The sequence below is a fragment of the Dasypus novemcinctus genome, chromosome Y (assembly GCF_030445035.2).
Source record: "Dasypus novemcinctus isolate mDasNov1 chromosome Y, mDasNov1.1.hap2, whole genome shotgun sequence".
Classification (NCBI taxonomy): domain Eukaryota; kingdom Metazoa; phylum Chordata; class Mammalia; order Cingulata; family Dasypodidae; genus Dasypus; species Dasypus novemcinctus.
This window is the reverse complement of record NC_092216.1, coordinates 15,096,115-15,122,642: the sequence shown is the minus strand read 5'-3', so window position 1 is coordinate 15,122,642 and position 26,528 is coordinate 15,096,115. Positions and strand designations below refer to the sequence as shown.

At 37.2% G+C, this 26,528-nt stretch overlaps 1 pseudogene; it reads left to right on the top strand.

Annotated features, from left to right (window-relative positions):
- The first annotated feature begins 7,350 nt into the window (after positions 1 to 7,350).
- LOC139438260 (TGF-beta-activated kinase 1 and MAP3K7-binding protein 3-like) overlaps positions 7,351 to 26,528 on the top strand; it is a 58,778-nt pseudogene continuing 39,600 nt past the window's right edge.

The window sequence follows — 26,528 nt, the reverse complement described above, 5'->3', positions numbered from 1 at the left end:
ATGTTAAATTTCTTGATTTTGATTTTTGTACTTAATGTGGTTATGTAAGTGAATATCCTTGTTCTTATGAAATAAATCTGGAAATGTGTATTAAATGAGTGTGATGCTTACTCTGCTGCCATCTTCTATGTCTTTTTTTTTTTAATGTTTTAGTCTCACTAGAGGCTTAATATGTTTTACGAAGAATGTTTTCACATTTGTTGCTCCTTTCTGTGGTCTGTCTGCTTTCTGTTATTATCTGTGCTTTCATATTTTTCTACTATAGTTTGATTATAGCTTTTTTAACCTGTTGAGATATAGTATTTAGGGTATTAATTTAGGCCTTTTAAAGACATGTATTACCTTTTAAGAATTGTATTGCTTTAACTTAATCCTACAAATTTTGATTCATATATTTTTATTAACCTTATCACTTGATATCTAATTTCTATTGTGATATCTTCTCTGATACATGTGATTGTTAAAAGAGGTTTATGAGTATCTAGACATATAGGGATTTTCTAGTTATACATATTTTTTAATTGGCTTCTAGCATGACTGCAGTTCCTCATCAATATTCATTGCATGATGTCAAGGCTTTAAACTTCTTAGAACTCATTTTATGGATCAGCATGCATTAGTTTTTGAAAATGTCATTAGACCCAATAGTGAGTCCGAAGAGCATGGATTCTGAAGCTGTAAGGTACAGTGTGTATATATGTTTATTAATAAAATTTTTAGATTAAAAGAAATTCTCTTACTGATTTTTTAAGTTGTTTATTCTTACAACTACTGAGAAACATGTCAAAATCTGCCTCTGTGGTTGTGCCTCTATGTCTAGTTCTCTAGAAGAACTTTACGAAGTTTAATATCCATAATATAAAACTGACTTATTTTAAGTGTACCCTTAAATGACATATTAAATGCAAAGTGTTGTGCAGGCAGTATCAGAACATTTCCATCATCCCACAAATATCTCATGTGCCCTTTTGCACCTGATTTTCTTTTCTTTCCAGTTCTTAACCCCATGCAAAGACTAATCTACTTTCTATTTTTGACAGTCCTGGCAAATTTAGCTTAAAGATTTTGAGGCTGTTATGCATATAATACTACCCACTCTCCCTTTCACCACCTCATTATTGATGGTCCTGGTTTGTGGTAGATCTCAGCCAATACCAGGATGATGGGCAACCAGATTGTCAGCCTCATTCTGTATGACTCTTTCTAGGTGGGATTGAAGAGTCTCCTTCCAGTGATCCCTGCTTACACCAAGAGGATGTAGTCTAGGATCACTTATTACATACAGTAGCATGTCTCTACCTCCAGTTATTTGGAATATTTTCCCAGGTTTTGTCATTTATTTTGTTGATATTTTTGATGATACAGTCCTCTTTTTTGTTGTTGTCGTTGCTGTCTTTCTACTTATCAAACACTTTAAAGAAGTATAAGTTCTAAAATAAAGTTTAATCACATTCCTTTTGTCTTATTTTCTTCTATATCAGTCAGCCAAATTGGGTGCTGATGCAAAGTACCAGAACTCTGTTGACTTTTATAAAGGATATTTATTTGGGGTAGAAGCTTACAGTCACAAGGCCCTAAAGAGTCCAACTCAAGTTACATCCTTACCTAGTCAGTTGCCATGAGTTGAAGCAAGATGTCGGGCAACATCTGCTAGGATTCAGCCTTCTTCTTCCTCTTAAAGCACCATGGGCCCAGCTTATTCCTCTCTCAGTGGTAGGCCAGAGGCTTCAGAGATTTCTAGACTCTACTGCTTTGTTATCTTCACAAGGTCAGTAGTAAACTGTCAGGTGAATGGCTCATCTCTCTTCCCATGACCGAAGGATCAAAGCTGACAAATTCTCTCCTCTTCTGTGTCTGTGGAGCTCTCTTTGTTCTTCTGTGTATCACCTTCTGTATGTCTTCTTGATTGGCCATTTTTATAGCCCACAAAGGGGGCAGGGACTCAACCCTGGCCACCTCCTAATGTTCTTGTTAAATGAAAGCCCTACTTTTAACATAATCAAGTAAACACAAAAACCTTTGTATTTAAAACAATGAAAGCATATCACACCCAGAGGAACAGACCAGTTTGCAAACATAATCAGTATCTATTTTTGGCATTCATGAATAATATCAAACTGCCAGACCTTCCATTGAAATAATTCATCTCTAGAATGGAATATGACCATCCACGAAAGAAAGGGGCAACCCAGGAACAAGTGAAACTCTCCCTTTATTGAAGTCCTTCATAGGATCTTGGGAACAGCATTTCTACCCTGCCCAATGGTTTTCCTCATATAGTCAGAAAATAGCCTACATCTATATTCAGGTGAGGTTAACCTATAGCAGAGATTCATGGAATAATGGTGGTAACAAAGGTGCTTCCCTTGTTTGCAAGCCCTTCTACTAGGTTTAAACCTTTGCACTTAAGATTTTTGTGTTAGCCTGCTTCTCTCTCCTACACTGAAACTACTTTAGCTCCATTTTTGTCTGTATGAGAGCAAAGGTAGCTTCCATTCGAGTGAGACCAAGAAGGAGTAGTCTTCTCAGTTAAACGACTATTCTAACAATCACTGTCCTCACCTATCTAGGTAACCCAGTGTGCTCTGCTGTTGTGTGTTTTTATTATTTAGCCCAGAGTCTTCTCTCAACTATAGGACTGGAACTTGAAATTTAACTCAATGAACATTTGTTGATAACTTGCTATGTGAAATATATATAAAAAAAAAACCTACTGTGTTGTTTTATTTTTTCTTACCACCTGCTGGCTCTGGATAGCTTATTTCCAGAAAAAATATATACAATTAAGTACTTTACACTAAATACTCAAGTCTAAGGCCTCTCTATGTTTTTTTCTCTCAAGGACATTTTTAAGACTCTGAATATCTTTCTTAATAAATTGAACTCTTTATCCAACTAAACAATTTGATTTCTTTAAATTTCTTCAGAAATTCCTTATCCATTTTATCTATTGATGTATTTTTATTTTTTATTTATTTTATTTCATGTCATGCCATGCCATGCCTTTCCATTCCCAGGGCCGAGGATTGAACCCAGGACCTCATAGGTGAGAAGATGGCTCTCAAACTCTGAGTCATATAAGCTTCCCTTTGTTGTTGTTTTTGTTTGTTTTACTTGTTTTTTTTTTTTCAGGTGACACCAGAAATCAAAGTTGGGACCTCCTATGTGGGATGTGGGAGTTCAACTGCTTGAGTCACATCTCCTGCCCTTATCCATTTTTAAAATTGGTGGTTAGTTGTAGAGTCTTTCCCTTTTAAATTTACCAGTCAGTTATATCCCTAGAATCTATTTTGATTCTATTCTTTTTGTTGTTGTTATTATAGAGCATTTATTACAATTGTTCATAACATTTTTTTAATTGTAGTACTTTATGAAAAATAGTTACCTTTGTAAAAATTAATGAAATATTGCTAAAATAGTTCTATTGTCCATTATTTACACTGGATTTATTTTTTCTCATGTACATCCCTAATATTCCCATTTTCAATTAGTATCATACATTTTTTGATATTCATGAAAGAACATTTTAAATCATGTACTTTTTTCTTCTTTATTTTCTTTTAAATGTTACATTAAAAAAAACAGGAGGTCCTCATATACCTCCCACCCCACCACTCCACCCTCCCACATCAACAACCTCTTCCATCATTGAGGCACATCCCCTGTACCTGGCGAATGCATTCTGGAGCACTGCTGCACCACATAGACAGTGGTCTACATTGTAGTCCACACTATCCCCTAGTCCACCCAGTGAACCACAGCAGGACACAACATCCAGGATCCATCCTTGCAGCACCACCCAGGACAACTCCAAATCCTGAAAATGCCCCCATACCATATCTCTTTTTCCATCTCCCTACCATTTGCAGCCACTGTGACCACCCTCTCCACATCACTATTACAATTTCTTCCCTTACTAACCACAATAGTTCTGCAGTAGAACACCAGTAAGTCCACTTTAATCCATACTCTATTCCTCCATCCTGTGGACCCTGGGATGGTTATGTCCAGTCACCCTCTACATGAAGAGGGGCCTTGGATGATGGATGCAATTCTCCTGCTTGCATCTGTAGGCACTCTCAGCTCCCTGGTGTGGTGGTTGACCATCTTCACCTCCCTGTCAGCTGGCCAGAGGAAGTCCAATAAACAGAGGATAGGAGCTGAAAGACTGCTTTGACCCATGACCTAGCCATCACATGGACTGTCCAAAGATTCAGGTCTCCTGAGTATACAGCAACCCAAAAGCCAACCACAGATCCAGTAAAAGTAACAGAAGATGCATGTGTAGAAAGGTCATATCTGAGTCCAATTCCATCACATTCAGGAGCACAAACCCCAAAATAGGGCCAACTGACATAGCCCTGAACTCCAGAGCCATCTGCTATGACCATAGAACCTGTGGTTCCCTGCAGCTCTCAGAAGAATCAGCACCTGGGTTTCCATCTACGTTGGCTGTCTCTGGTACCCTGCAGAAGTGTGCCTATGCATCATCCCTCTGATGATCTCTGACTCTTTTTTGGAGACTGATAGCCATATCAATTCACTTGTCCTTTCCATTTCCCCCTTTTAATCAAGTCAAAAAGCAGTTTTTAACATCTGATATTACATGTAGGCTGAGATATTCTCCCAGTCTGATTTGATCCCTTTATTCAAGGTCTTTTTCTAGTTACCTCATCAGCTGGTGCTTGGTAGTAATCCTTTGGCGCCAGGGAGGCTTATCCCCAGGAGTCATGTCCCATACTGGGCAGAAGGCAATGTATCTACATGCTGAGTTTGCTTTACAGAGTGGCCACATTTAAGCAATATGGAGACTCTCAGGAGGTAACTCTTAGGCATCCTACAGCTCTACATCTAGTTCATATTTCAGGCACACAGGCTCATATTCAGAGCCAACTGGATCAAGGGCTCATTGTTGGACCATCCATCTTTGTTGGTCTTTGCTATTGCACTTGTGGGATTTTTGCTATTCCATTGGGCAATGTGATAGAGCTTCCCTAACCAGTAACTCAGCACTCTCTCGGCTTTATAACAATTTTTAGATTAATAGTACTTAAATAGCTTATATTTTTAGTTAAAATTTTTTGATAGGAAAATATATTTAATACATGTTACAAATTGTTGAAAAGGTTGACAGATTTAAACTTTGTCTGATTGGATTTGGGTTTTTTTTTTGTAACAATACTAATTAGGCCATTCAGTTTAGTGTAGAAAACATTAAATATAGAATTATTGGTCAATATATTATATAATAATGACTTCAAAATCTAGGTTTCAAGTGAAACTCTCAAATTTAATGTTCCCTAACCAATTTTGTTTTCCTTTGGATATTTGTCAGGGTATTTTCTAGCTGACACCCAATTGAATCTTTTGAACCAAATTTTCTCTTAATACCCACTTTTCCCCCTTTTATTAGCATGATTTTTAAATGGGACAGAAAGAACCATATTCTTGATCTATGGTATTCTTCTTTTTAAACTTCAACAAATACATTTTCCTAATCAGAAATTGTCTTAAACGGTGTGTAAATTTTATTTCCAAAGTTTTATACGAGGGAAGGTTAGAAATTATTTATGAAGTTGTGACAAAGTTAATTCTTTAGCTTTCCTAGATTACATTTTACAAAATTGTGCTTGACCTATTTACTTTCTCAAATACTGCAATTTACTCTTAGCCTAATATCCACTCCTTTGAAATCACTGTTTTAGTGAAAGAGCACTGGTATTCAGGAAACCAAAAATCTAGAACTAGTTCTGTTTAAGTTTAGTGCTTATTGTTAAGCTGTTAACTTCCCAGATTTGTCTTTCATCTCTGAATTTGAAATGAGTTGAAATTGTTGATCTCTAAGGCACTCCATTTCCAAACTTACTGTAATGCGTGTTATGTTTTAGATTTCATCTGACTTGATTCTTCCTTAGTCGATGCTGAATATTTTATTTGACCCTTATTTAAAATATAGTGTAATAGATAGATACTATGATATGTAATGTTTGTTTTTGGATATATAGGAGAACAGGAAAAGACATAATAGTTGGGAAAAAAGGCAAATAATATGCATTTTAAAAAATAATTAAAAATTCTGTGTTTTAGTGGAAAACTTTTATAAAGCCTCTTACATTTTTTAAAAGAGAAAGTTTAATTAGTATGAATTTTGTTGTATGGAATTATGAAATTTTATATTTGTTTGGTATTACTTATAATATTTGTGTGGATATGTAAAAAAATTTCAAATCAATAAATGGTTTTGAAAATATACCAAGATACTTTTTAGTGGAAAAAACTTTTGACTATTGAGAGGGCAAATAACTTTTATTAGAATAATAAAGATCAACTTTTGGCTGCATTGTGAGACCATAGTTCCAATATAGACTTGGGTTTTTTTGCTGATTTTTCCTTCAGCACAAATATATCAGAAAGGTGCTGAATTAGGGTTTTCTAGGGAGACAGAACCAACAAGAGATACCTGTTAATAGTATGAAATTTTATAAAATTATCTCATTCCACCATGGGTTGCAAAGGTCCAAATTCTGTAGGGCGGGACACAAACCAGGGACTGGGATGAAAGGCCATGATGAATTCCCAGGGCGCACTGTCTGAAATAGAGATGGGAATTCTCCAAATGCTGAAATAACTTTCCTGTTTAAGACCTTCAGCTGATCGGGGAATGGCAATCCCCTCAGTTGATTGTAGATATAATCAGCCATCTAGGCCATCAATTCACTGATGTCCTTATTTTACAATTAGCCCAGTGCTTGCTTGACTAAACCACTGTGCACCATTACCTGCCCAAGTTGACACATTAGCCTAACCATCATAAGTGCAGACAGTTTAAATTATGTTTGGGTAAATGTATTTTAAAAAGTATATGTTGCTTTAGAATATTGATTGTTTTGACTTGTAGGAGTTTCATTTTAATGCTTTGCTCTTTTGTGAATTCAGTATCTTTGGGAACCTTAATGGTAATTTCCACATTTGCCAGTTTTAAAGATTAGGGATGTATGTTACTTATAAAGATTAGTACAATTAATCATTGAGATGCAGCAAGTCTAAATAGTCTTACATTTGGAGTGAGAAAACTTGGGATGGAGAAGCCATGTCCATGTGCCTATTTTTATATTTCTGTTGTAGTATCAAAGTACTAGAAATGTGAGCTAAGTGTTTGAAAATACTATGAATCCATTTGGACCTCCTTTTTTGGTATTAAGGTCTGTAAAGCTTAATACCACATTTACTGTGTGACAACTTAATCTGAATAACTCTCACACAAGGCATTTTGTCAATGTTCTACAGATTTTGTCTTCAGAATAATAACAATCTTAATGACTTTTGCCAAGGAGTAGCAAATGCCTGTATATGGAGTACTGTAGTCCAGATGACTCAGGAGATGGGGCTTAACTTAGTGGTAGTCAGTCATTTGTACATAGCTCAAGTGAAGGATATATTAATGCATAGCCTTCTGCAGGTAAGCAACTGATACATTTAGTTTAGGAACTGTCCTCATCCCCAACTATTTTGGCTGCTAGTCTCGAAGTCAATCATTTTTTAAAAAATGAATGAATAGGACAAATTGCAGCTGCTTCTCTTCCACAGCCACCTCAACAGCCATCTTCCATGCAAACAAGAATGAGTCCTTCTGCTATGAAAGTGTCTTTACCACCACTGGCAACAATTCCTGCATACATGCATATACTTGGTGTGGAGTACATACAATTACTGTTACAGTATCTCCAAACCACCCCACTGTACAGACTGTTGGAAGGGATTTACAAATTATTCCTCAAATTCCAAACAATATCCATATGTCTTCTAGTTCTGTTTATATTAGACAGATATCCCAGAGTTCCTTAGAAAGACATACTGCTCAGAGTATGATATGGTGGCCTTCGACACAGGGCCCAGTTCCTAATTGTGGTCAATATCCTTTACCTTTTTATCAATATCAGCAGAATTATCAATTTCTCAGTATTCTCCCAAACAACACCTCCATCTCCTTATCAGTCACCACCTCCTTCTCAGTGTCCTCATCCTTCAGCTCTCCACAGCATCTGTTTCAACCTTCCCAGTTGGACCACCCAAGTTCCCATGTTTTTATGCCAACTGGTCCTTCAATTAATCTATCCCATCCATATCAACAAGGACTGCCTAGCTATCAGAAACAGAGAAATCAACCAGTAGCCTATCTCCCATACCCAGCATCTAGCTTATCGAAACAAGTCCATCAAGAAGATAGAAATCACAATTGAGCCCTCTCAGAGAACTGGGAGAGCAATTACTAGGATAACCCATCAGTTATCAACAATTTTCATGAAATCAGCTCCCATGGTATACAGCTATCATAGCACTTTCAGGTTCTCTTTCAAGAGGAGTATCTAGTCAACCAAAACCACCTTTTAGTGTTAATCCTTTCTACACTATGTATGCAAAGCCAACTGGACCTCCATCTGTCCCGTCACCATCTCCTTGGGTAAAACCAGGGTCAACTACAGTTTTTAAAATTACGGTAGGCCAAACCATGACTTAAAATCTCTTAAATTTTGTGGGTCAAGAAGAGCATTCTGCAGTACCAGAACCTATTCAACCTGTTTCAATAACACCAGGCTCTGGGGAAGAAAAGGGAAATGATAACTATCAGAGGAGTTCTAGTGCTGGATTGAATGACTATCCTATACACAAGGTAAAATTTAGCTGTTTTATGAAACTTAACGTTGTTTTGAAGTGGCAAACTCCTATGCAAAATAAAGTAATTTAAATTAGTTATTTAATTTGTTTTCCATGTTCATATTATTAAAAACTGGGTAATAGTGTTGCATTAAGAATAAAGTTTATGCTTCCATGTCACCCTCAGATTCATCTATAGTCACCTACATTTTACTTTTGAAAATGTCAAGAAGAAAAGATCCAAAAATACTTTCTTAGGAAAAATGAGGAAATAATAGACAAAATATATATTTTCAAAAGTATGAACTACAAAGGAAAAAGTGGATATTTAGAGGGGAGATTTAATATACTTTGAAATGAAAGAATTTGGGTCTTTTTGAGTATGGTACTTATAAATCATATATATTTAAAAGGAGTAGAATTAATGATGAAGAACATTGTTAGATTAGTTAATAGTAGGCCTAACCAAATATACAGAAGAGTTTATTTTTGAAATGTCTGTTCAGATCCTTAAAAGATACCTGATAATTTGTTTCAAAATTTAAGGAGGACTTACTATTTTATTTCAGTTATGGCTGATATTGACCCTATTTATAATACATGTAGATATAGCTAAGGAGAATCTTGGAAACTTAAGTTTGTCAGAACAAGATGGATGTATGAGTGATATAAAAAAATTTTTTTGAGGTACTGGCAATAGAACCTGGGATCTCATAGGTAGGAAGCTTGTGCTCAACCACTGAGACACATCAGAATCCCTGCGTTGTTTTTTCATTTGTTTTGCTCATTGTTTTGTTTTGCTTTCTCTCTCTCTTTAAATGTTACATTAAAAAAATATGAAGTCCCCATATCTCCCACCCCCCTCACCCCAGTCCTGTCACATCAATAACCTCTTTGGTCATCATGGGACATTCATTGCATTTGGTGAATACATTTTGGAGCACTACTGCACCACATGGATAATGGTTTGCATTGTAATTTAAACTCTCCCTCAGTCCACTGAGTTCATGACAGATTCTATTGTTGTTGTTCATTTTTGTTTCCTCAGGAGGCATCAGAACCTGAACCTGGGACCTCCCGTGTGAAAGTCAGAGGCTAACTGCTTGAGCCACATTCGCTCCCATGATAGCATTTTGGTAGCAGTTATAAGAGCTATGTGAAAGCAGAAAGAGAAGCAGAATAGCATTAGAACGTCATGGGAGTGAATACCAAGTAAAGTTGGAGACAGCGGATATATAATGAGTATTTTAAACATTAATATTATACATAGAAATTTCCAGGTTACTTGTTTATTGTAATTCTTTGAAATCACGTTAGGTGTAATACTAGAGCTTTACTGTTACATTAACAAGCAAGAATGGAGAGGTTAACACAGCAACTGAAACTTGAGAAAAATGAACTAGAATTGTTGAAGGCAAAAGTTAGTGGTATGGAGCATGGCCTGCTGCAGAGAAGGCTCAGAAGTGTCATCTGTAACAATGCAATCCCAAAGGTAAGTGACTTTTGGGATATGTTGAGGGGAATGTCGGTGAAATGAGCTGTCTGGCCCTGTATGTATGTTCCTGGCATAGTGCTTGAAAACAATGACTTTAAGGGACTTTTACCTTTATGAGCGCTTGTCAAAATAAATTGCTTTATTTTCACTTGTGTGAATTCTAGAGACTCATCAGTTTTTTCAGATACTGACTATAATCAATGTATAGCATTCCACTTACTATAAATTGCTTGCAATCTAAATAGAAATGAAAACTGAACCTGGGCCTAATAGTTTGCTATTCTCTTTAAATTCATTCTAAGTACATTTTGTATATTTAGTCAAACATTTATAACTTATTCTTCTAAGTCTTAATGCAGATCAGTTAGAAATAGACTAGTGTGAATTTGGAAAAGTATTAACCATAGACACGTTCTAAGACTGGTCAGTTTCCTTAATTGTTGAGTAACTGTAGAAACTAGATTATAGTGTTGGAAAGTAGGGATATTAAGGGGAATTAATCTGATGAAAAAATGAGGATGAAATGTGTTTTTTCTTTAGATTTTATTGTATACCTTTATATATATAAGATAAAATTTGTGTTTTAACCATTTTAAAGTATGTCATTCATTAGTATTAGTTATCTTTACAATGTTGTGCTGCCATCACCACCAAAATTTTTTATCACCCCAACACAACTCTACCCAATTAGCATTGATCTCCCTTCTTTAAGGTCTTGGCATCCTCAGCTTTACTTTCTGTCTCTGAATTTGCTTGTTCCTGTAATTTCATATATGTGGAATCATACAGTATTTAGCCTTTTCTGTCTGATTTCATTTAGCATAATGTTTTTGAGAATCATCCATATTGTAGCATGTATCAGAATGTCATTCTTTTTATGGCTAAGTACTATACCACTCATTTTGTTATATCTAGTCATATGCTGATAGATGTTTGGGTTGTTCCTACTTTGTGGCTATTGTAAATTTTACTGCTCTGAATGATGATAGACAGGTAACTTTCAGTCATTGCTTTCACTTCCTTTGTGTATCTGCCTAGGTATGGTATTGGTGGATCATAAGTAAAATCTATGTTAAACTTAGAGGAATAACCAAACTGTTTTCCATAGCTGTGCTATTTTACATCTACTGTTGGAACCTCCAATGCTTGAGGATTCCAGTTCCTTCACATCCTGTCCAAACTTTTTAATTAAAAAATAATAATAATCCTTAGTTAAAAAGTAGGCATTTCATTTTGATTGTTTTTTTGAATGACTAATGATGTTGAGCATCCTTTCATCTGCCTATTGGCTATTTGTATGTATTTTTAGGAGAAATGTCTGTTCAAATCCTTTGTCCATTTTTTTTTACCAGGTTATCCTTCTGTTGTTGAGATTGAGGGAGTTCTTTATATATTCTCATATTAAAGCCTTATTAGATACGTGATTTCCACATATTGTCTTTTATGTAGGTTGTACTTGCACCTTCTTGATAGTGTCCTTTAATGCATAAAAATTTATAATTTTAAGTTCAGTTTACTGTTTTAAAAATTATTGATGTGCTTGGTTTCATGTCATCCAAGATCATTAAGATTATTCCCCCAGGATTTCTCCTATAAGTTTATAGGTTTAACTCTTTTATTTGTACCATTGGCAACAATTTTTATTTTAACTTTGTTGTAAGTTTTGAGTTTAGGAAATGTGAGAACTCCAACTTTGTTCTTTCTCAAGATAATTTTGAGTATCTGGGACCCTTGCAATTCCATATGAATTTGAGGACTGGCTTACCCACTTCTGTAAAAAAAAGGGTGCAGGGATTTTGATAGGGCTTAAATTGAATCTGTAGAGTGTCTACGTAAAATATCATTTTACCAATATTAACTTTTCTAATTCATGAACCCAGGATGCCTTGCCATTTATTTAGGCCATCTTTAAAGTCTTCAATTTTGGTTTTCTTTAATTTTGTATTTTTCAGTGCACAGATATTTTACCTCCTTGATTAAATTTATCCCTAGATTTTTTTAAGCTTATTTTTTTAATTTATTTCTCACCCCAGTCCCCCTCGTTATTTGCACTTGCTGTCTGTTCTCTGTGTCTATTGGATTTCTTGGGTGTCACTGGACACTGAGCCTGGGACCTCCATGTGGTAAGTGGACACCCAATAGCTTGAGGCATATCTGCATCCCACCTAGTTGTTTTATTTTTTAGAGGCAATTGGTATGTGGAATTGTTTCTTAATTTCCATTACAAATTATTAATTGCTGGTGTATAGAAACACAAATGATTTTTATATGTTAATTGGTACCTTGCAACCTTTCTGATTTCATTTATTAGTGCTAGTAGCTTTCTGGAAGACTCTTTAGAAATTTTTGATATGCAAGATCATGTCATCTGCAAATAAAGGAAATGTTACCTCTTACTTTCAAATTAGGATTTTTTGTTGTTGTTTTTTTGTTGTCTAATTGTTCTGGCTAGAACTTCCAGTATAATATTGAATAATAGTGTTGAAAGCAAGCATATTTGTCTTGTTCCTGATCTTTTTTTTTTTTTAAAGATTTATTTATTTATTTAATTTCCCCCCCTCCCCTGGTTGTCTGTTCTTGGTGTCTATTTGCTGCGTCTTGTTTCTTTGTCCGCTTCTGTTGTCGTCAGTGGCACGGGAAGTGTGGGCGGCGCCATTCCTGGGCAGGCTGCTCTTTCTTTTCACGCTGGGCGGCTTTCCTCGTGGGCGCACTCCTTGCGCGTGGGGCTCCCCCACGCGGGGGACACCCTTGCGTGGCACGGCACTCCTTGCGCGCATCAGCACTGCGCATGGCCAGCTCCACACAGGTCAAGGAGGCCCGGGGTTTGAACCGCGGACCTCCCATATGGTAGACAGATGCCCTAACCACTGGGCCAAAGTCTGTTTCCCGTTCCTGATCTTAAGGGAAAAACTTTTAGTTTTCACCTTTGTGTATGAAATGAACTGTGAATTTTTTTTAAAATATTTTTATTGACTTTTTAATAATATTACATTAAAAATATATATATATGAGGTCCCATTCAACCCCACCACCCCCACCCCACCTCTCCCTCCCCCCCCAGCAACACTCCTTCCCATCATCATGACACATCCATTGCATTTGGCAAGTACATCTTTGGGCACCTCTGCACCTCATGGTCAATGGTCCACATCATGGCCCATACTCTCCCCCATTCCATCCAGTGGGCCCTGTGAGGATTTACAATGACCAGTGATTGCCCCTGAAGCACCATCCAGGGCAGCTCCAAGTCCCAAAGATGCCTCCGCCTCTCATCTCTTCCTGCCTTTCCCCATACCCATCAGCCATCATGTCCACTTTTCTCAATCCAATGCCACCTTTTCTATGTGGACATTGGATTGGTTGTGTCCATTGCACCTCTATGTCAAGAGGAGGCTCAGATTCCACATGGATGCTGGATGCAATCCTCCCACTTTCAGTTGTAATCACTCTAGGCTCCATGGTGTGGTGGTTGTCCTTCTTCAACTCCATCTTAGCTGAGTGTGGTGAGCCCAATAATTCAGATTGTAGGTGCTGGAGTCTGTTGAGGCTCAGGACCTGGCTAACACATTGTCAGTCCAGAGATTCAAATCCCCTAAATATATCTTAAACCCCGACACTAACTGCACCTCCAGCACATTAGCATGAAAGTCTTCTGTAGAGAGATCCCATCTGAGTCCAGATTCATCACACATAAACACCATTTCCAAAGAAGGGCCATCTGACCTGGTAGTTAACCCCATCGGCCATGACCATAACTCCCATGGGTCTCTTTAACCCTCGAAGGAACCGATATCTGGGGGTTGTATCTGCTTTATCTGTCTCTCAGACTCTACTCAGTTGTGCATAAGGGCAATCCTCCTGACAGCCTCCAGACTCTTTTTTAGAGACTCGTAGCCATATAAACTCATTTCTCCTTTCCATTTCCCCCTTACATTAGGTCAAACAGCATTTTAAAGTCATGTTATTTTATGTAGACAGGGATATTCCACTGATCCGCATTGAACCTTCTGTATAAGGTCATTTTCCAGTTGCATCATCAGTTGGTAGTTGATAGTGGTCCCTCGGTGCCAGGGAGGCTCATCCCCGGGTGTCATGTCCCACGCTGGGGGGAAGGCATTGCATTTACATGCTGAGTTTGGCTTCGAGACTGGCCACATTTGAGTAACATGAAGGCTGACAGGAGGAAATTCCCAGGCACAATGCTGCTCTAGGCCTTGTTCTTATTTTAGGCTTATCAGCTCACAAGCATAGTCATTAGCGTCAGGGGCTCACTGTTGAACCCTCACTCCCTCCCAGTCCCTGCCGCTGCACCTGGGAGACTGTTGCTGCTCCCCTAGAGACCACGACAGAGCACCACTGGCCAGGAACCCAGTACCCCCCTGCTGTGGTTTTTAATTGTTGCCACTATGAGTATATCCAAACATTGCTATGCACCCTGGACATATGTTCTGTACAGCTCCCTGTCAGCCATATATCCCCTGTCAATGGTATCCCATACCAGTATTCCTCCATTGCCTTTGTTGAACCACTCTACGATCCAGAACTCCCTGAAATTTGAAGCCCAATATAATGTCAGGGTCCCTTACTAGGAAATGGCATATAGCGATGGGTTTAAAGGTTAGATAAAGAATACGTGTTGACTTGGAAAAAATTCTAAATCCTATCTCCCCCCCCCCCCAATTATTGAGCTTCTTTTCACAGGAGCCCTAGACCACAGCAATGCATATATATAGTATACAGCACTCCCATACATCCACCACAAAACCTTTTCCATTCCACAGCGATACTCTTACACCCTATTCTCATCATATTTACTTAACGTGATGTACAGAGTCTGAGACAATAGCTTTCAAACAAGGTGACATCTGTGCTTACATTGTGGTGCATACTTTAGGATTCAGAGTTTTTTACATTCTTAGTTATCCTATGTTTTACATTATGGTTTACATTATCAGTCTGCCATCTCCTATATGTTATGGTGTAATATTACATGTTTTATATCCATCCTTGTGTACTCTCATGAAACTCCTCTCTTACCCCCCATTTACCTTGGTTACACACATTTAACGTCCATTTTCCCTTCCACCTTGGTGCCCACAGTGACAGCCAACCTCCGTTTCCCGAGGAGCCACTTCCAGATATAGATGGAATAGTGTTCAAGGCCTAACTTGCTCAACTACCCCAATGCCCTGGGAGCCACCCTTTCTCTCGAGGGATACAGTTCCCTCTATTTGATGGCATTAGTCCTCCCCAGGATGTGGGTCCACCCCCACTCTCACTACTTGGGTTTCTACCCCATGGTGTCACCCACTCTGGCAGAATGAGCATTTAGACATTCCCCAGGAGCCTGTCCTGCATCAGACCCTCCCCTCCGAGCATTCTAAACAGGTAACCCTCTTTATTATATTTTGATATGATATTCTCGGCATTTTACTCTCCACCACCACCTGACCCTCTCCTGTGTTCGTATGCTACCCCTCCCTCCCCCCACTTTTGGTCAATGTTACCCATCCGCCCATCCCCAGCTTCCCTCAAACCTGCAAAGCCCCAACCAAAGGCAACCCCTTGCCCCCCTTTTATCTCTTCTTTGTGTTCATACTTACCACCATGTCGTCTTAAATTCCACCCCTGCAGACATCAGCTCACATCCTTCCTCCACCCTCCGATTTCCTGTAAGCCTATCGTTCAGTCTCTTACTATCTAGGGCAACTTGGTTATTTCAAATCATTGAGGTCATGTAGTATTTGTCCTTCAATGTCTGGGTTGCTTCACTCAACATAAGGTTCTCAAGATTCATCCATGTTATCACATGTGTTTGTAGTGTGTTTGTTCTTACAGCCGAGTAGTATTCCATTGTGTGTATATACCACATTTTATTGATCCACTCATCTGTTGATGGGCATTTGGGTTGATTCCAGCTTTTGGCGATAGTGAACATGCTGCTATGAACATTGGTGTACATATATTGGTTTGCGTCCTTGTTTTCAGTTCTGCTGGGTATATACCCAGCAGTGGTATTGCTGGGTCATATGGCAAATCTATGGCTAGTTTTTTGAGAAACCACCGTACTGTCCTCCAGAATGGTTGGATCCTTCTGCATTCCCACCAGCAGTGGATGAGTGTTCCCCTTTCTTCACATCCTCTCCAGCACTTGTATTCTTCTGGTTTTTTCATAGCTGCCAATCTTATGGGTGTAAGATGGTATCTCATTGTGGTTTTGATTTGCATTTCCCTGATAGCTAGAGATTTGGAACATTTTTTCATGTGCTTTTTTGCCATTTGTATTTCTTCTTTGGAGAAGTGTCTGTTTAAGTCTCTTTCCCATTTTTTAAATGGGTTGTTTATCTTTTTATTTTCAAGATATAGGAGTTCTTTATATATGCAAGTTATAAGTTTCTTATCAGATATATGGTTGCCAAATATTTTCTCCCACTGTGTGGGCTCCCTTTTTACTTTCTTGACAAATTCCTTTGAGGTGCAAAAGGCTTTAATTTTGAGGAAGTCCCATTTATCTATTAGTTCTTTTGCTGCTCATGCTTTTGGTGAGATATTCATAAATCCATTTCCTATTACAAGGTCCCGTAGATGTTTCCCTACACTGCTTTCTAAGGTTTTTATGGTCTTGGCTCTTATATTTAGGTCTTTGATCCATCTTCAGTTGATCTTTATATAAGGTGTAAGATGGTAATCCTCTTTCATTCTTCTACATATGGCTATCCAGTTCTCCAGACACCATTTGTTGAATAGGCCACTCTCTCCCAGGTGAGAGGGTTTGGTGGCTTTATCGAATATTATGTGGCTATATATGTGAGGTTCTATATCACAGCTTTCTATTCAATTCCATTGGTCTATGTGTCTCTCCTTATGCCAATACCACGCTGTTTTCACCACCGTAGCTTTGTAGTATGTTTTGAAGTCAGGTAGTGTGATTCCTCCAATTTCATTTTTCTTTTTCAGTATGTCTTTGGCTATTCGGTGTCTCTTTCCTTTCCAAATAAATGTCATAGTTTTTCTAGTTCCTTAAAGAAGGCTGTGTTGATATTTATTGGGATTGCATTGAATGCGTATATCAGTTTTGGTAGGATAGACATCTTAATAATGTTCAGTCTTCCTATCCATGAACAAGGAATAGTCTTCCATTTATTTAGGTCTTCTTTGATTTCCTTGAACAATCTTGTATAGTTCTCGGTGTATAATTTCTTTACCTCTTTAGTTAAATTTATTCCTAAGTATTTGATTTTTTTATTTACTATTGTGAACGGTATTTGTTTCTTGATTTCCTCCTGATCTTGCTCATTATTGGTGTACAGAAATGCTACTCATTTTTGCGCATTGATCTTATAACGTGCAACTTTACTAAACTCATTTATGAGTTCTAGAATCTTTGTTTTAGATCTCTCAGGGTTTTCTATGTATAGGATCATGTCATCTGCAAATAATGACATTTTGACTTCTTCCTTTCCAATTTGAATGCCTTTTATATCTGGTTCTTGCCTCAGTGCTCGAGCAAGTACTTCTAAGACAATGTTAAATAGGAGTGGAGACAGTGGGCATCCTTGTCTTGTTCCTGAGTTTAGAGGGAAGGAGTCTAGAATTTCTCCATTGTACACAATATTGGGTTTAGGTTTCTCATATATACTCTTTATCATGTTCAAAAAATTTCCTTGTATTCCAATCTTTTGGAGTGTTTTTATCAAGAAAGGGTGCTGTATTTTGTCAAATGCTTTTTCTGCATCAATAGATATAATCATGTGATTTTTTTCCTTCAATCTGTTTATATGGTGTATCACGTTGATTGATTTTCTTATGTTGAACCATCCTTGCATACCTGGGAGGAATCCCACTTGGTCGTGTTGTATAATTTGTTTAATGTGTTGTTGAATACGATTAGCAAGTATTTTGTTAAGTATTTTTGTGTCTAGGTTCATTAAAGAAATTGGTCTGTAATTTTCCTTTCTTGTGATGTCTTTGTCTGGCTTTGGTACTAGGATAATGTTGGCATCATAGAAGGAGTTGGGTAATGTTCTTTCTGTTTCGATTTTTTGGAATAGTTTCTGCAGGATTGGTGTCAGTTCTTTCTGGAATGTTTTGTAGAATTCACCTGTGAAGCCATCTGGCCCTGGGCTCTTCTTAGTTGGGAGATTTTTAATAACAGATTCTATCTCTCTGCTTGTGATTGGTTTGTTAAGATCATCAATTTCTTCTTTTGTCAATATGGGCTGCTTATGTGTTTCTAGGAATTTGTCCATTTCCTCTAGATTGTCATTTTTGTTGGAATATAGTTTTTCAAAATATCCTCTTATGATAGTCTTTATTTCTGTGGGGTCAGTGGTGATATCGCCTTTCTCATTTCTTATTTTGTGTATTTGAATCTTCTCTCTTTTTTTCTTTGTTAGTGTCACTAAAGGATTGTCAATTTTGTTAATCTTCTTAAAAAACCAGCTCTTGGTCTTGTTTATCTGTTCAAGTGCTTCCTTATTTTTTATTTCATTTAGTTCTGCTCTTATCTTTGTTATTTCCTTCCTTCTTCTTCCTGTTGGGTTACTTTGTTGTTGTTTTTCTAATTCCTTCAAATGTGCAGTTAGTTGTTCAATTTTTGCTCTTTCTTCTTTTTTGATATATGAATTTATGGCTATAAACTTTCCTCTCAGTACTGCTTTTGCTGCATCCCATAAATTTTGGTATGTTATGTTATCATTATCATTTGTTTCAAGGTAGTCATTGATTTCTTTTGAGATTTCCTCTTTGACCCACTGTTTTTCTAAGAGTGTGCTGTTTAATTTCCAAATTGTGGTGTGAAATCTGGGCTTCTGTCCCTTGCAAATCTCCAGCTTGACTCCACTGTTGTCAGAGATATTGTTTTGTATGATTTCAATCTTTCTGAATTCGTTCAGCCTTTCTTTGTGGCCTAGCATATGGTCTATCTTGGAGAATGATCCATGTGCGCTTGAGAAAAATGTTTATCCTGCTGTGTTTGGGTGTAATGATCTATATATGTCTATTATATCCAGCTCTTCTAATATACTATTCAGATGTTTTGTTTCTTTGGTGATTCTCTTTTGAGATGTTCTGTCCAAAGTTGATAGTGGTGTATTAAAATCCCCACTATACTTGTAGATGCATCTATTTTTTCACTTAGTTTTTTCAGCATTTGTCTCATGTATTTAGAGGCACCCTTGTTAGGAGCATAAATATTTATGATCGTTCGATCTTCTTGACAGATTCTCACTTTCACTAAAATGTAGTATCCTTCTTTGTCTCTCACAATTGTTTCACATTTAAAGTCTATTTTGTCTGATATTAATATAGCTACTCCTGCCTTTTTTTGGTTGTTGTTTGCTTGTATGATTGTTTTCCAGCCATGCACTTTCAATCTCCATGTGTCTCTGGGTCTAAGGTGTGTCTCTTGTAGACAGCATATGGATGGGTCATATTTCCTTATCCAGTGTCCCAGTCTGAATCTTTTGATAGATGAGTTTAATCCATTGACATTCAGTGTTATTACTTTCAGAGAATTATTTGTGGTAGCCATATTTTGGTTGGATTTGTGTTTGTTATATTTTGTTTGTATTATTTTATTTTCCCCTTCTATTTTTGTCTTTTTTGTTGCTCTTACACTCTCTTCCATCTCTGACTGTCCTTTTTTTTCCTTTCTTCCTGCAGAACTCCCTTAAGAGTTTCTTGAAGGGGAGGTTTCTTGTTGGCATACTCTTTCAGTTTCTGTTTATCTGTGAATATTTTGAACTCTCCATCATGTTTGAATGCTAGTTTAGCTGGATAGAGTATTCTTGGTTGGAAATTTTTTTCCTTTAGTACCTTGACTATATCATACCACTGCCTTCTTGCCTCCATCGTTTCAGATGAGAAATCAGCACTTAATCTTATGGAGCTTCCCTTGTATGTGATGGTTTTCTTTTCTCGTGCTGCTTTTAGGATTTTCTCTTTGTCTTGAGCATTGCATAATTTGACAAGTATGTCTTGGGGTGGGCCTGTTGGGGTTTATGACCAGTGGAGTGCGCTGTGCTTCTTGGATATGTACATCTGTCTCTTTCAGTAGATTTGGGAAGTTTTCAGCCATTATTTCCTGCAACACTCCTTCTGACCCCTTTCCCTTCTCTTCTCCTTCTGGAATGCCTATAATACGTATGTTTGAGTGTTTTGCATTGTCATTCAGGTCCCTAAGTCCTAATTGGATTTTTTCTATCTTCTTATTAACCCATCTACTATCTGTTTGGTTTCTGATGTACTGTCTTCCACATCACTAATTCTCTGCTCTGTCTCTTCTAGTCTGCTGATATTTGCTGCAAGTGTATTTTTGATTTCTTGAACTGTGGTGTTCATTCCCATCATATCTGTTATGTTTTTGCATATGTCTTCAATTTCCCCTCCAAGTGATGTCTTCATGTTGTTAACCTCTTTCATTACTTCGTCAAATTTGTCGGTGATAAATGTTCTGAGATCTTTCATTGCTTGTGCCAAGTTTTGCTCCCCTTCGTGATTATTGGTTTGTTGATTGGATTCAGCCATATTTTCCTGATTACTGGTTTGGTTTGTAGATTTTTGTTGCTTTCTGGTCATCTCTTTATCTTGATGGATTTAATCAGTTCCTTAGCTTCTTTGTCTGCTCTTGGAGGTTAATTAGCTGTTATTTTTGCATAGGTGTTATATCTTCTCTTTGTCACTTTTTTCTTCTTATTCTAGTTTCTTGTTGTTGGTTAAATTCACTTTAAAGGAAAGTATTAGTGTTGGGGATAGGCAATTGTGTAAGCAAGGGAAAAGTGTAAAGTAGTATTAGTGATAAATGTTAACAAAGCAAGAATATGAGATCTGGGAGGAGGGAGGTTAGATTCCTGTAAATTGTGTAGAGTTATAGCAGTAGGTAGAGTACCTATTATGAGGTAGATGATTGAATATGGAAGGAATATGGTATGAGCTAAAAAGCTACTGATTTCGTGACAGAGGGAAAGAGAAAAGAAAGGTAATAGTTTCAAGAGTGGATAACAGACAGAAAACAAAACATAGGTATTAGAAATTAAGACTTAGACCCTTCATGGATCGAAGAAAGGGAGGTGGGAGGTGGAATATAGGAGAGCCAGTAGATGGTGGTGGATATCAAGATGTAGGGGAAAGAGGATAGTGTAGGTAGCCTAAATCAGTTCACACAGTAATGAGGCAGTGGAGGATGAGAAAACCCAGCGAATGTGAGGTGTTTCCTGCTGCACCTATTGTATAATTGTGTTAAAATAAACTAAGTAGAATATGAGGGACAAGAGGGAGAGAGACAACAGAAAAAAAGAAAGAAGAAAAAAAAAGAAGGTGGGGGGAAGGGACGAGAGGAGGAAAGTAAAAGGGGGTGGGCAAAGGGTGGGGAACAGGTAGGGGAAAGAAAAAAAAAAACAGATATGCATGACCCAGAATTAAAACACCCACTACACAGCACCTACCACAGAAAAAAGCCTTAAATAACTGAGTAAAAGAAAGACTTTGGGGGATACGCTGTGAGAGAAGACTAGGGGATAATGCAGTGTTAGCAATCAGGAAATTGAAAAAAGTAAAGAATAAGTCAAAATGAAAATAAAAACAAAACAAAATGAAATGATAAAGAAAAAAACGCCAACTTTGAAAGCTAGGGCATTTAAGGACCTCAGATGGACCTCAGTGCGTGATGGATTCAGGGATGGAAAGTCTGAGATATTGAGGACTCATGAGGTGTGAGTCTCTGTGTTGTGGGCCACCAGATTTTAGGGAATTCAGACCTGGCAACCTCCAATCTGTTCTACAGGAAGCTTGGGAGCCCTGCAGTGTAACACAGCCCTCAGGGATCCCCACAGCTGGGTGCCAGCCTTATGGGGGAAGTCAGATCCGCAAACTCTATATTATGACTGAACCCTGCAAATCATTTGCTTAGCTGGGCTCATTAGTATATCTCACTTCAGCTTTTGGACAGCTCCCATCCTGTGATTCCAAACCACTGCCACTAGAGGGCGCCTCTACACCGCAGCCAATTTGCTAGTAGAGATCTGAAGCCCGGCCTGTGACGCCGAAAACAGATTCGAAAACCGGAATTCCCAAGCTTCGCAAAATATTCCCTAATCGGCTTCCAGACGGGTCCCCCTCCCTTGCCGCAGCCTAAAACAACTTTCCCATTACGTCTCTTTATTGCCTACAGCCTATTTGGGTTGGAGACCGGTTGCCAGGCTTTTGGGGGCGGGGCTTCAGGAGGAAGCGCTATTGTTTATGTTCGTAATCACAAGTTTCTCCCGCTTCACAACAAAACACCATCTATCTTCCCAAATCGATCTGCAAAGGTGACCCATCGCATCAACCCGCCCACAGCTCGCCCAGAACTCGCGAACTCCTTAACAGCTCAGAGCCGTCTAAAAGCAGTGCCGCCGGGCTGGACCGCGGTTCCCCCCACCCCCAATAGGGAGGAGCCCGTGTGCAGGTCTCACCTACAGGCAATAGAACCCAAATTATATCTACTAGACCAATCCTCTCCGTTACCTTTCCACCGAATCGATGTCCAGGCACTTCTGCCCTGCAAAAATCCCGAAAAAGCCCAGCCTTGGAGAGCTTGTCGCCATGCCCAACCGTCTCTTCCTGGGACTGACCGCAAAGGCAAGTTCACTCAATGACCATCTTGCCTCCTCCTCCTGTGAAATTTTTATAAATGCTATTTATCACATTGAGAAAATTCTCTTCTAGTTCAGGTTTTCTAAGTTTTTTTTAATTGTTTTTTATATTTTTTCAATCATGAAAGGATGCAGATTTTTACCAAGTACCTCCTGTTGTTGAGTGAGAGGTCCTGTTCTCTTACATTCTGTAATGTGGTATATTACACTTACTTTCTTTTGTTGAACTACCTTTACATTCTTTGGATAAATCCCTCTTAGTCATTGTAAATAATCCTTTTAATATGCTGTTGGATTATGTTTCTACTATTTTTTTGAGGATTTTTCCATCTGTATCTCTAAGGAATAGGATATTTAATTTTCTTTCCCATAGTGTTTTTATTTGGCTCTAGTAGAACTATGAGTAGGTCTCATAGAGTGACCTAAGAAGTTTCCTTTCCTCTTCATTCTTGGGGAGAGTGAAAAGGATTGTATTAATTCTTTTAAAAATGTTTGGTGAAATTCCTCAGTGGAATCACCCAGTTTCAGACTTTTCTTTGTTGGGAGGTTTTGACGACCAAATCAGTTTCTTTATTTTCTATTAGTATGCTCAAGTTTTTCTATTTCTTCTTGAATTAGTTTAGGTTATCTATATGATGATAGATATTTGTCCATACAATTATTCATAACATTCTATTATAATCTTTTAATTTCTGTCAGGTTGGTAGTAATGTCCTTCCTTTCTATCTGGGTTTTAATGATGTGTGCTTTCTCTCCTTTTTTGTCAGTCTAGCTGAAAGTTTGTTACTTTCGCTGGTCTACTCAAAGAACCAACTTTCAGCTTCATTGATTCTATGTGTTTCTATTCTATTTTTCTTTCATCTCTGCTCTACTTGTTATTTCAATTCTTCTGCAAATTTTTGGTATTGTTTGCTTTTTCTTTGGGTTCAATTTCTCCAAGATACGAAATTAGGAAATTGATCTGACATCTTTTTTAATGTAGATGTTTACATCTATCATGCTCCTCTAAAAACACGCCTTTGCTATCTTTCTTAAATTTTGGTACATTGTGTTTTCTTTTTTTATTTTTTTGTCTCTAATAATTGTCTGAGTTCCCTTTCCATTTCTTTTTTGACTCATTGTATTTTTAAGAGTGTGTTGTTAATATCCACATATTTGAATTTTCCAGTTTTCCTTCTGTTATTGATTCTAACTTCATTTCATTACAGTCAGAGAGATACTTCATATGATTTTAATGTTTCTCAATTTAATTAAGACTTGATTTTGGGTACCTAAAGAATAATTCATGTGTATTTGAAGGGAATGTACATTCCACTGTTGTTAGAAGATGTCATTGAAAGTGATGAATTGAAATCTCCAGCTATTATTATACAACTGTCTATTTTTTCTTTAAATTCTGTCATTATCTTCACATGTTTTGTCCCTCTGTTGCCAGGAGTATGTTATGATTATATCTTCTGAATGAATTGACCTTATTGAAATATATGTTCTTCTTTATCTTATTTAACAACTTTTGAATTTAGATCTATTTTGTCTGATAGTGGTAAAGCTACCTCAGCTCTCTTTCGGTTACTATTGAATGGGATATTTTTTGCATTCATTCACTCTCAACCAAATTGTGTCTTTGGAGCTAAATTTCTTCCATGTCTATAAGATTTAGTAATTCTTTTTATCACTGAAAAAATATTCCATTGTATGAATATACCACAGTTTGTTTATCTATTCATCTATTAAAAGCCATCTGGTTGCTTCTAATTTTTGGCAGTTAGTTTGCTAGGCACTGAAATGCATATATGATAAGGTGGATTGGCATTTAACAATGGGAATTCATTCATTTAAAAGCTTTTAGTTTTAAGGCTGAGAGAATGTCTAAATTAAGTCACCATCAAGCATCACCATATCTCCAAAGAGCAACTACTGATGATCCTGGGTTCCTCTATTGTATGGCAAGGCACAGGCTAGCATCTGCTGCTCTCTTCCTAGTCTTGCAGGTTTTATTGCTTCCAGCTCCTTGTTTCCATGACTTTCACTTTGTTCGACTGGATTTCGTTCTCTCCTAAAGGACTACAGTGAGAGGGCCAAGACCCACTCTGAATGAGGTAGGTCACATCTAAAGAGCCTGTTCACAAAAAGATCCTACTTACATTGAGTTCACACTCACAGGAATGATTAACTTTAAGAACCTACCTTTCTGGGGTGCATACAGGTGCAAACCATCACAATGGCCATAGAATGTATGTATAGGTTTTTAAATTTATATAAGTTTTTCACTCATATGAGCAATTAATTAGGAGTAGTACATCTGCAAGTTCTTATGTTTAGCTTTGTAAGAAACTGCCCAGTTGTCTTCCAAAATGGCACAATCATTTCGCACCAGCAATAAATAAGAATTCTGTTGCTCCACATTCTCATCAGCAATAGACATTGTCAGTGTTTAGGACTTTGGCCATTTAATGGATGTATTATGAGACTTTGTTGCTATTTTAATTTGCAGTTCCCTAAGTACTTAATGATGTTAAACATCTTTTCATACATTTATTTGACATCTGTATGTCTTCCTTACTGAAATGTCTGTTCAGATCTCTTACCCGTTTTGTGATTTGGTTATTTGTTTTCTTGTTGAGTTTTAAAAATCTTCATATATTTTGGATAAAAGTCTTTAACATATATGTGCTTTACAAGTATTTGTCAAATACAGTTTCTCTTCTAATTCTCTTTTGATTTCCACAGAATAAAAAATTTTCATTTTGATGAAGACCAACTATGAATTTTATCTTTGTTGGAGCATGTTTCTGGAGTTGTATCTAAAAGGTCATTGCAAACTGCAGGTTGCCAAGATCTTCTCTTTGGTATCTTCTAGAATTTTATAGGTTTGTGTTTTATCTTGAAATCTGTGGTCCATTTGAAGCTAATGTCTGTGAAAATTGCAAAGTCTATCTTTTATTTGAGATGTTTTGACTGCATTAAAGTGATTAATTATGTATTTAGATTAATATCTATTATAATTGTAACTACTTTGTAATCTTGGAGAAAGTTCTTTTTTAACCACCTCTTTTCTTTTTCTTTTCTCTTCTCTTTTCTTTTCTTTTCTTTTCTTTTCTTTTCTTTTCTTTTCTTTTCTTTTCTTTTCTTTTTTTTTCTTTTCTTTTCTTTTCTTTTCTTTTCTTTTCTTTTCTTTTCTTTTCTTTTCTTTTCTTTTCTTTTCTTTTCTTTTCTTTTCGATCCTGCACCTGGAATTGAACCCAGGACCTCATAAGTGGGTAACGGGTGCTCAACCACTGAGCCAAATTTGCTCCCTGAATTTGTGTGCTTGTTGTGTGTTTTTGTTTTTAGGAGGCACTGGGAACTGAAACTGAGGCCTCCCATGTAGGAAGCAGGCACTCAATCACTTAACCCATATCTGCTCCCCAGTTTTTGGTTTAAATTGAACATTTTATATGATTACATTTTCTCTCCTGTCTTAGCCAATTAATTTCACTTCTTTTAAAAAAGATTTGTGTCTCCTCCAGAGCGTACAAAATCCGTTTATATCTAATCTTGGTCCACTTTCTAATAACATTATATCACCTCATCAGCAGAGTCAAAACCTTAACTGTAATCCCAATTCTTTTGTCTTGCCTCTTTAAACACTCTTGTCATTCATTTCAGTTGTCTATAATTATAATCACCTAATATATTATTTTTAAGAAACTGCCATATTTTAGATCTGTTAGAAGAAATATAAAACTTTTTATTTTACCTTCATG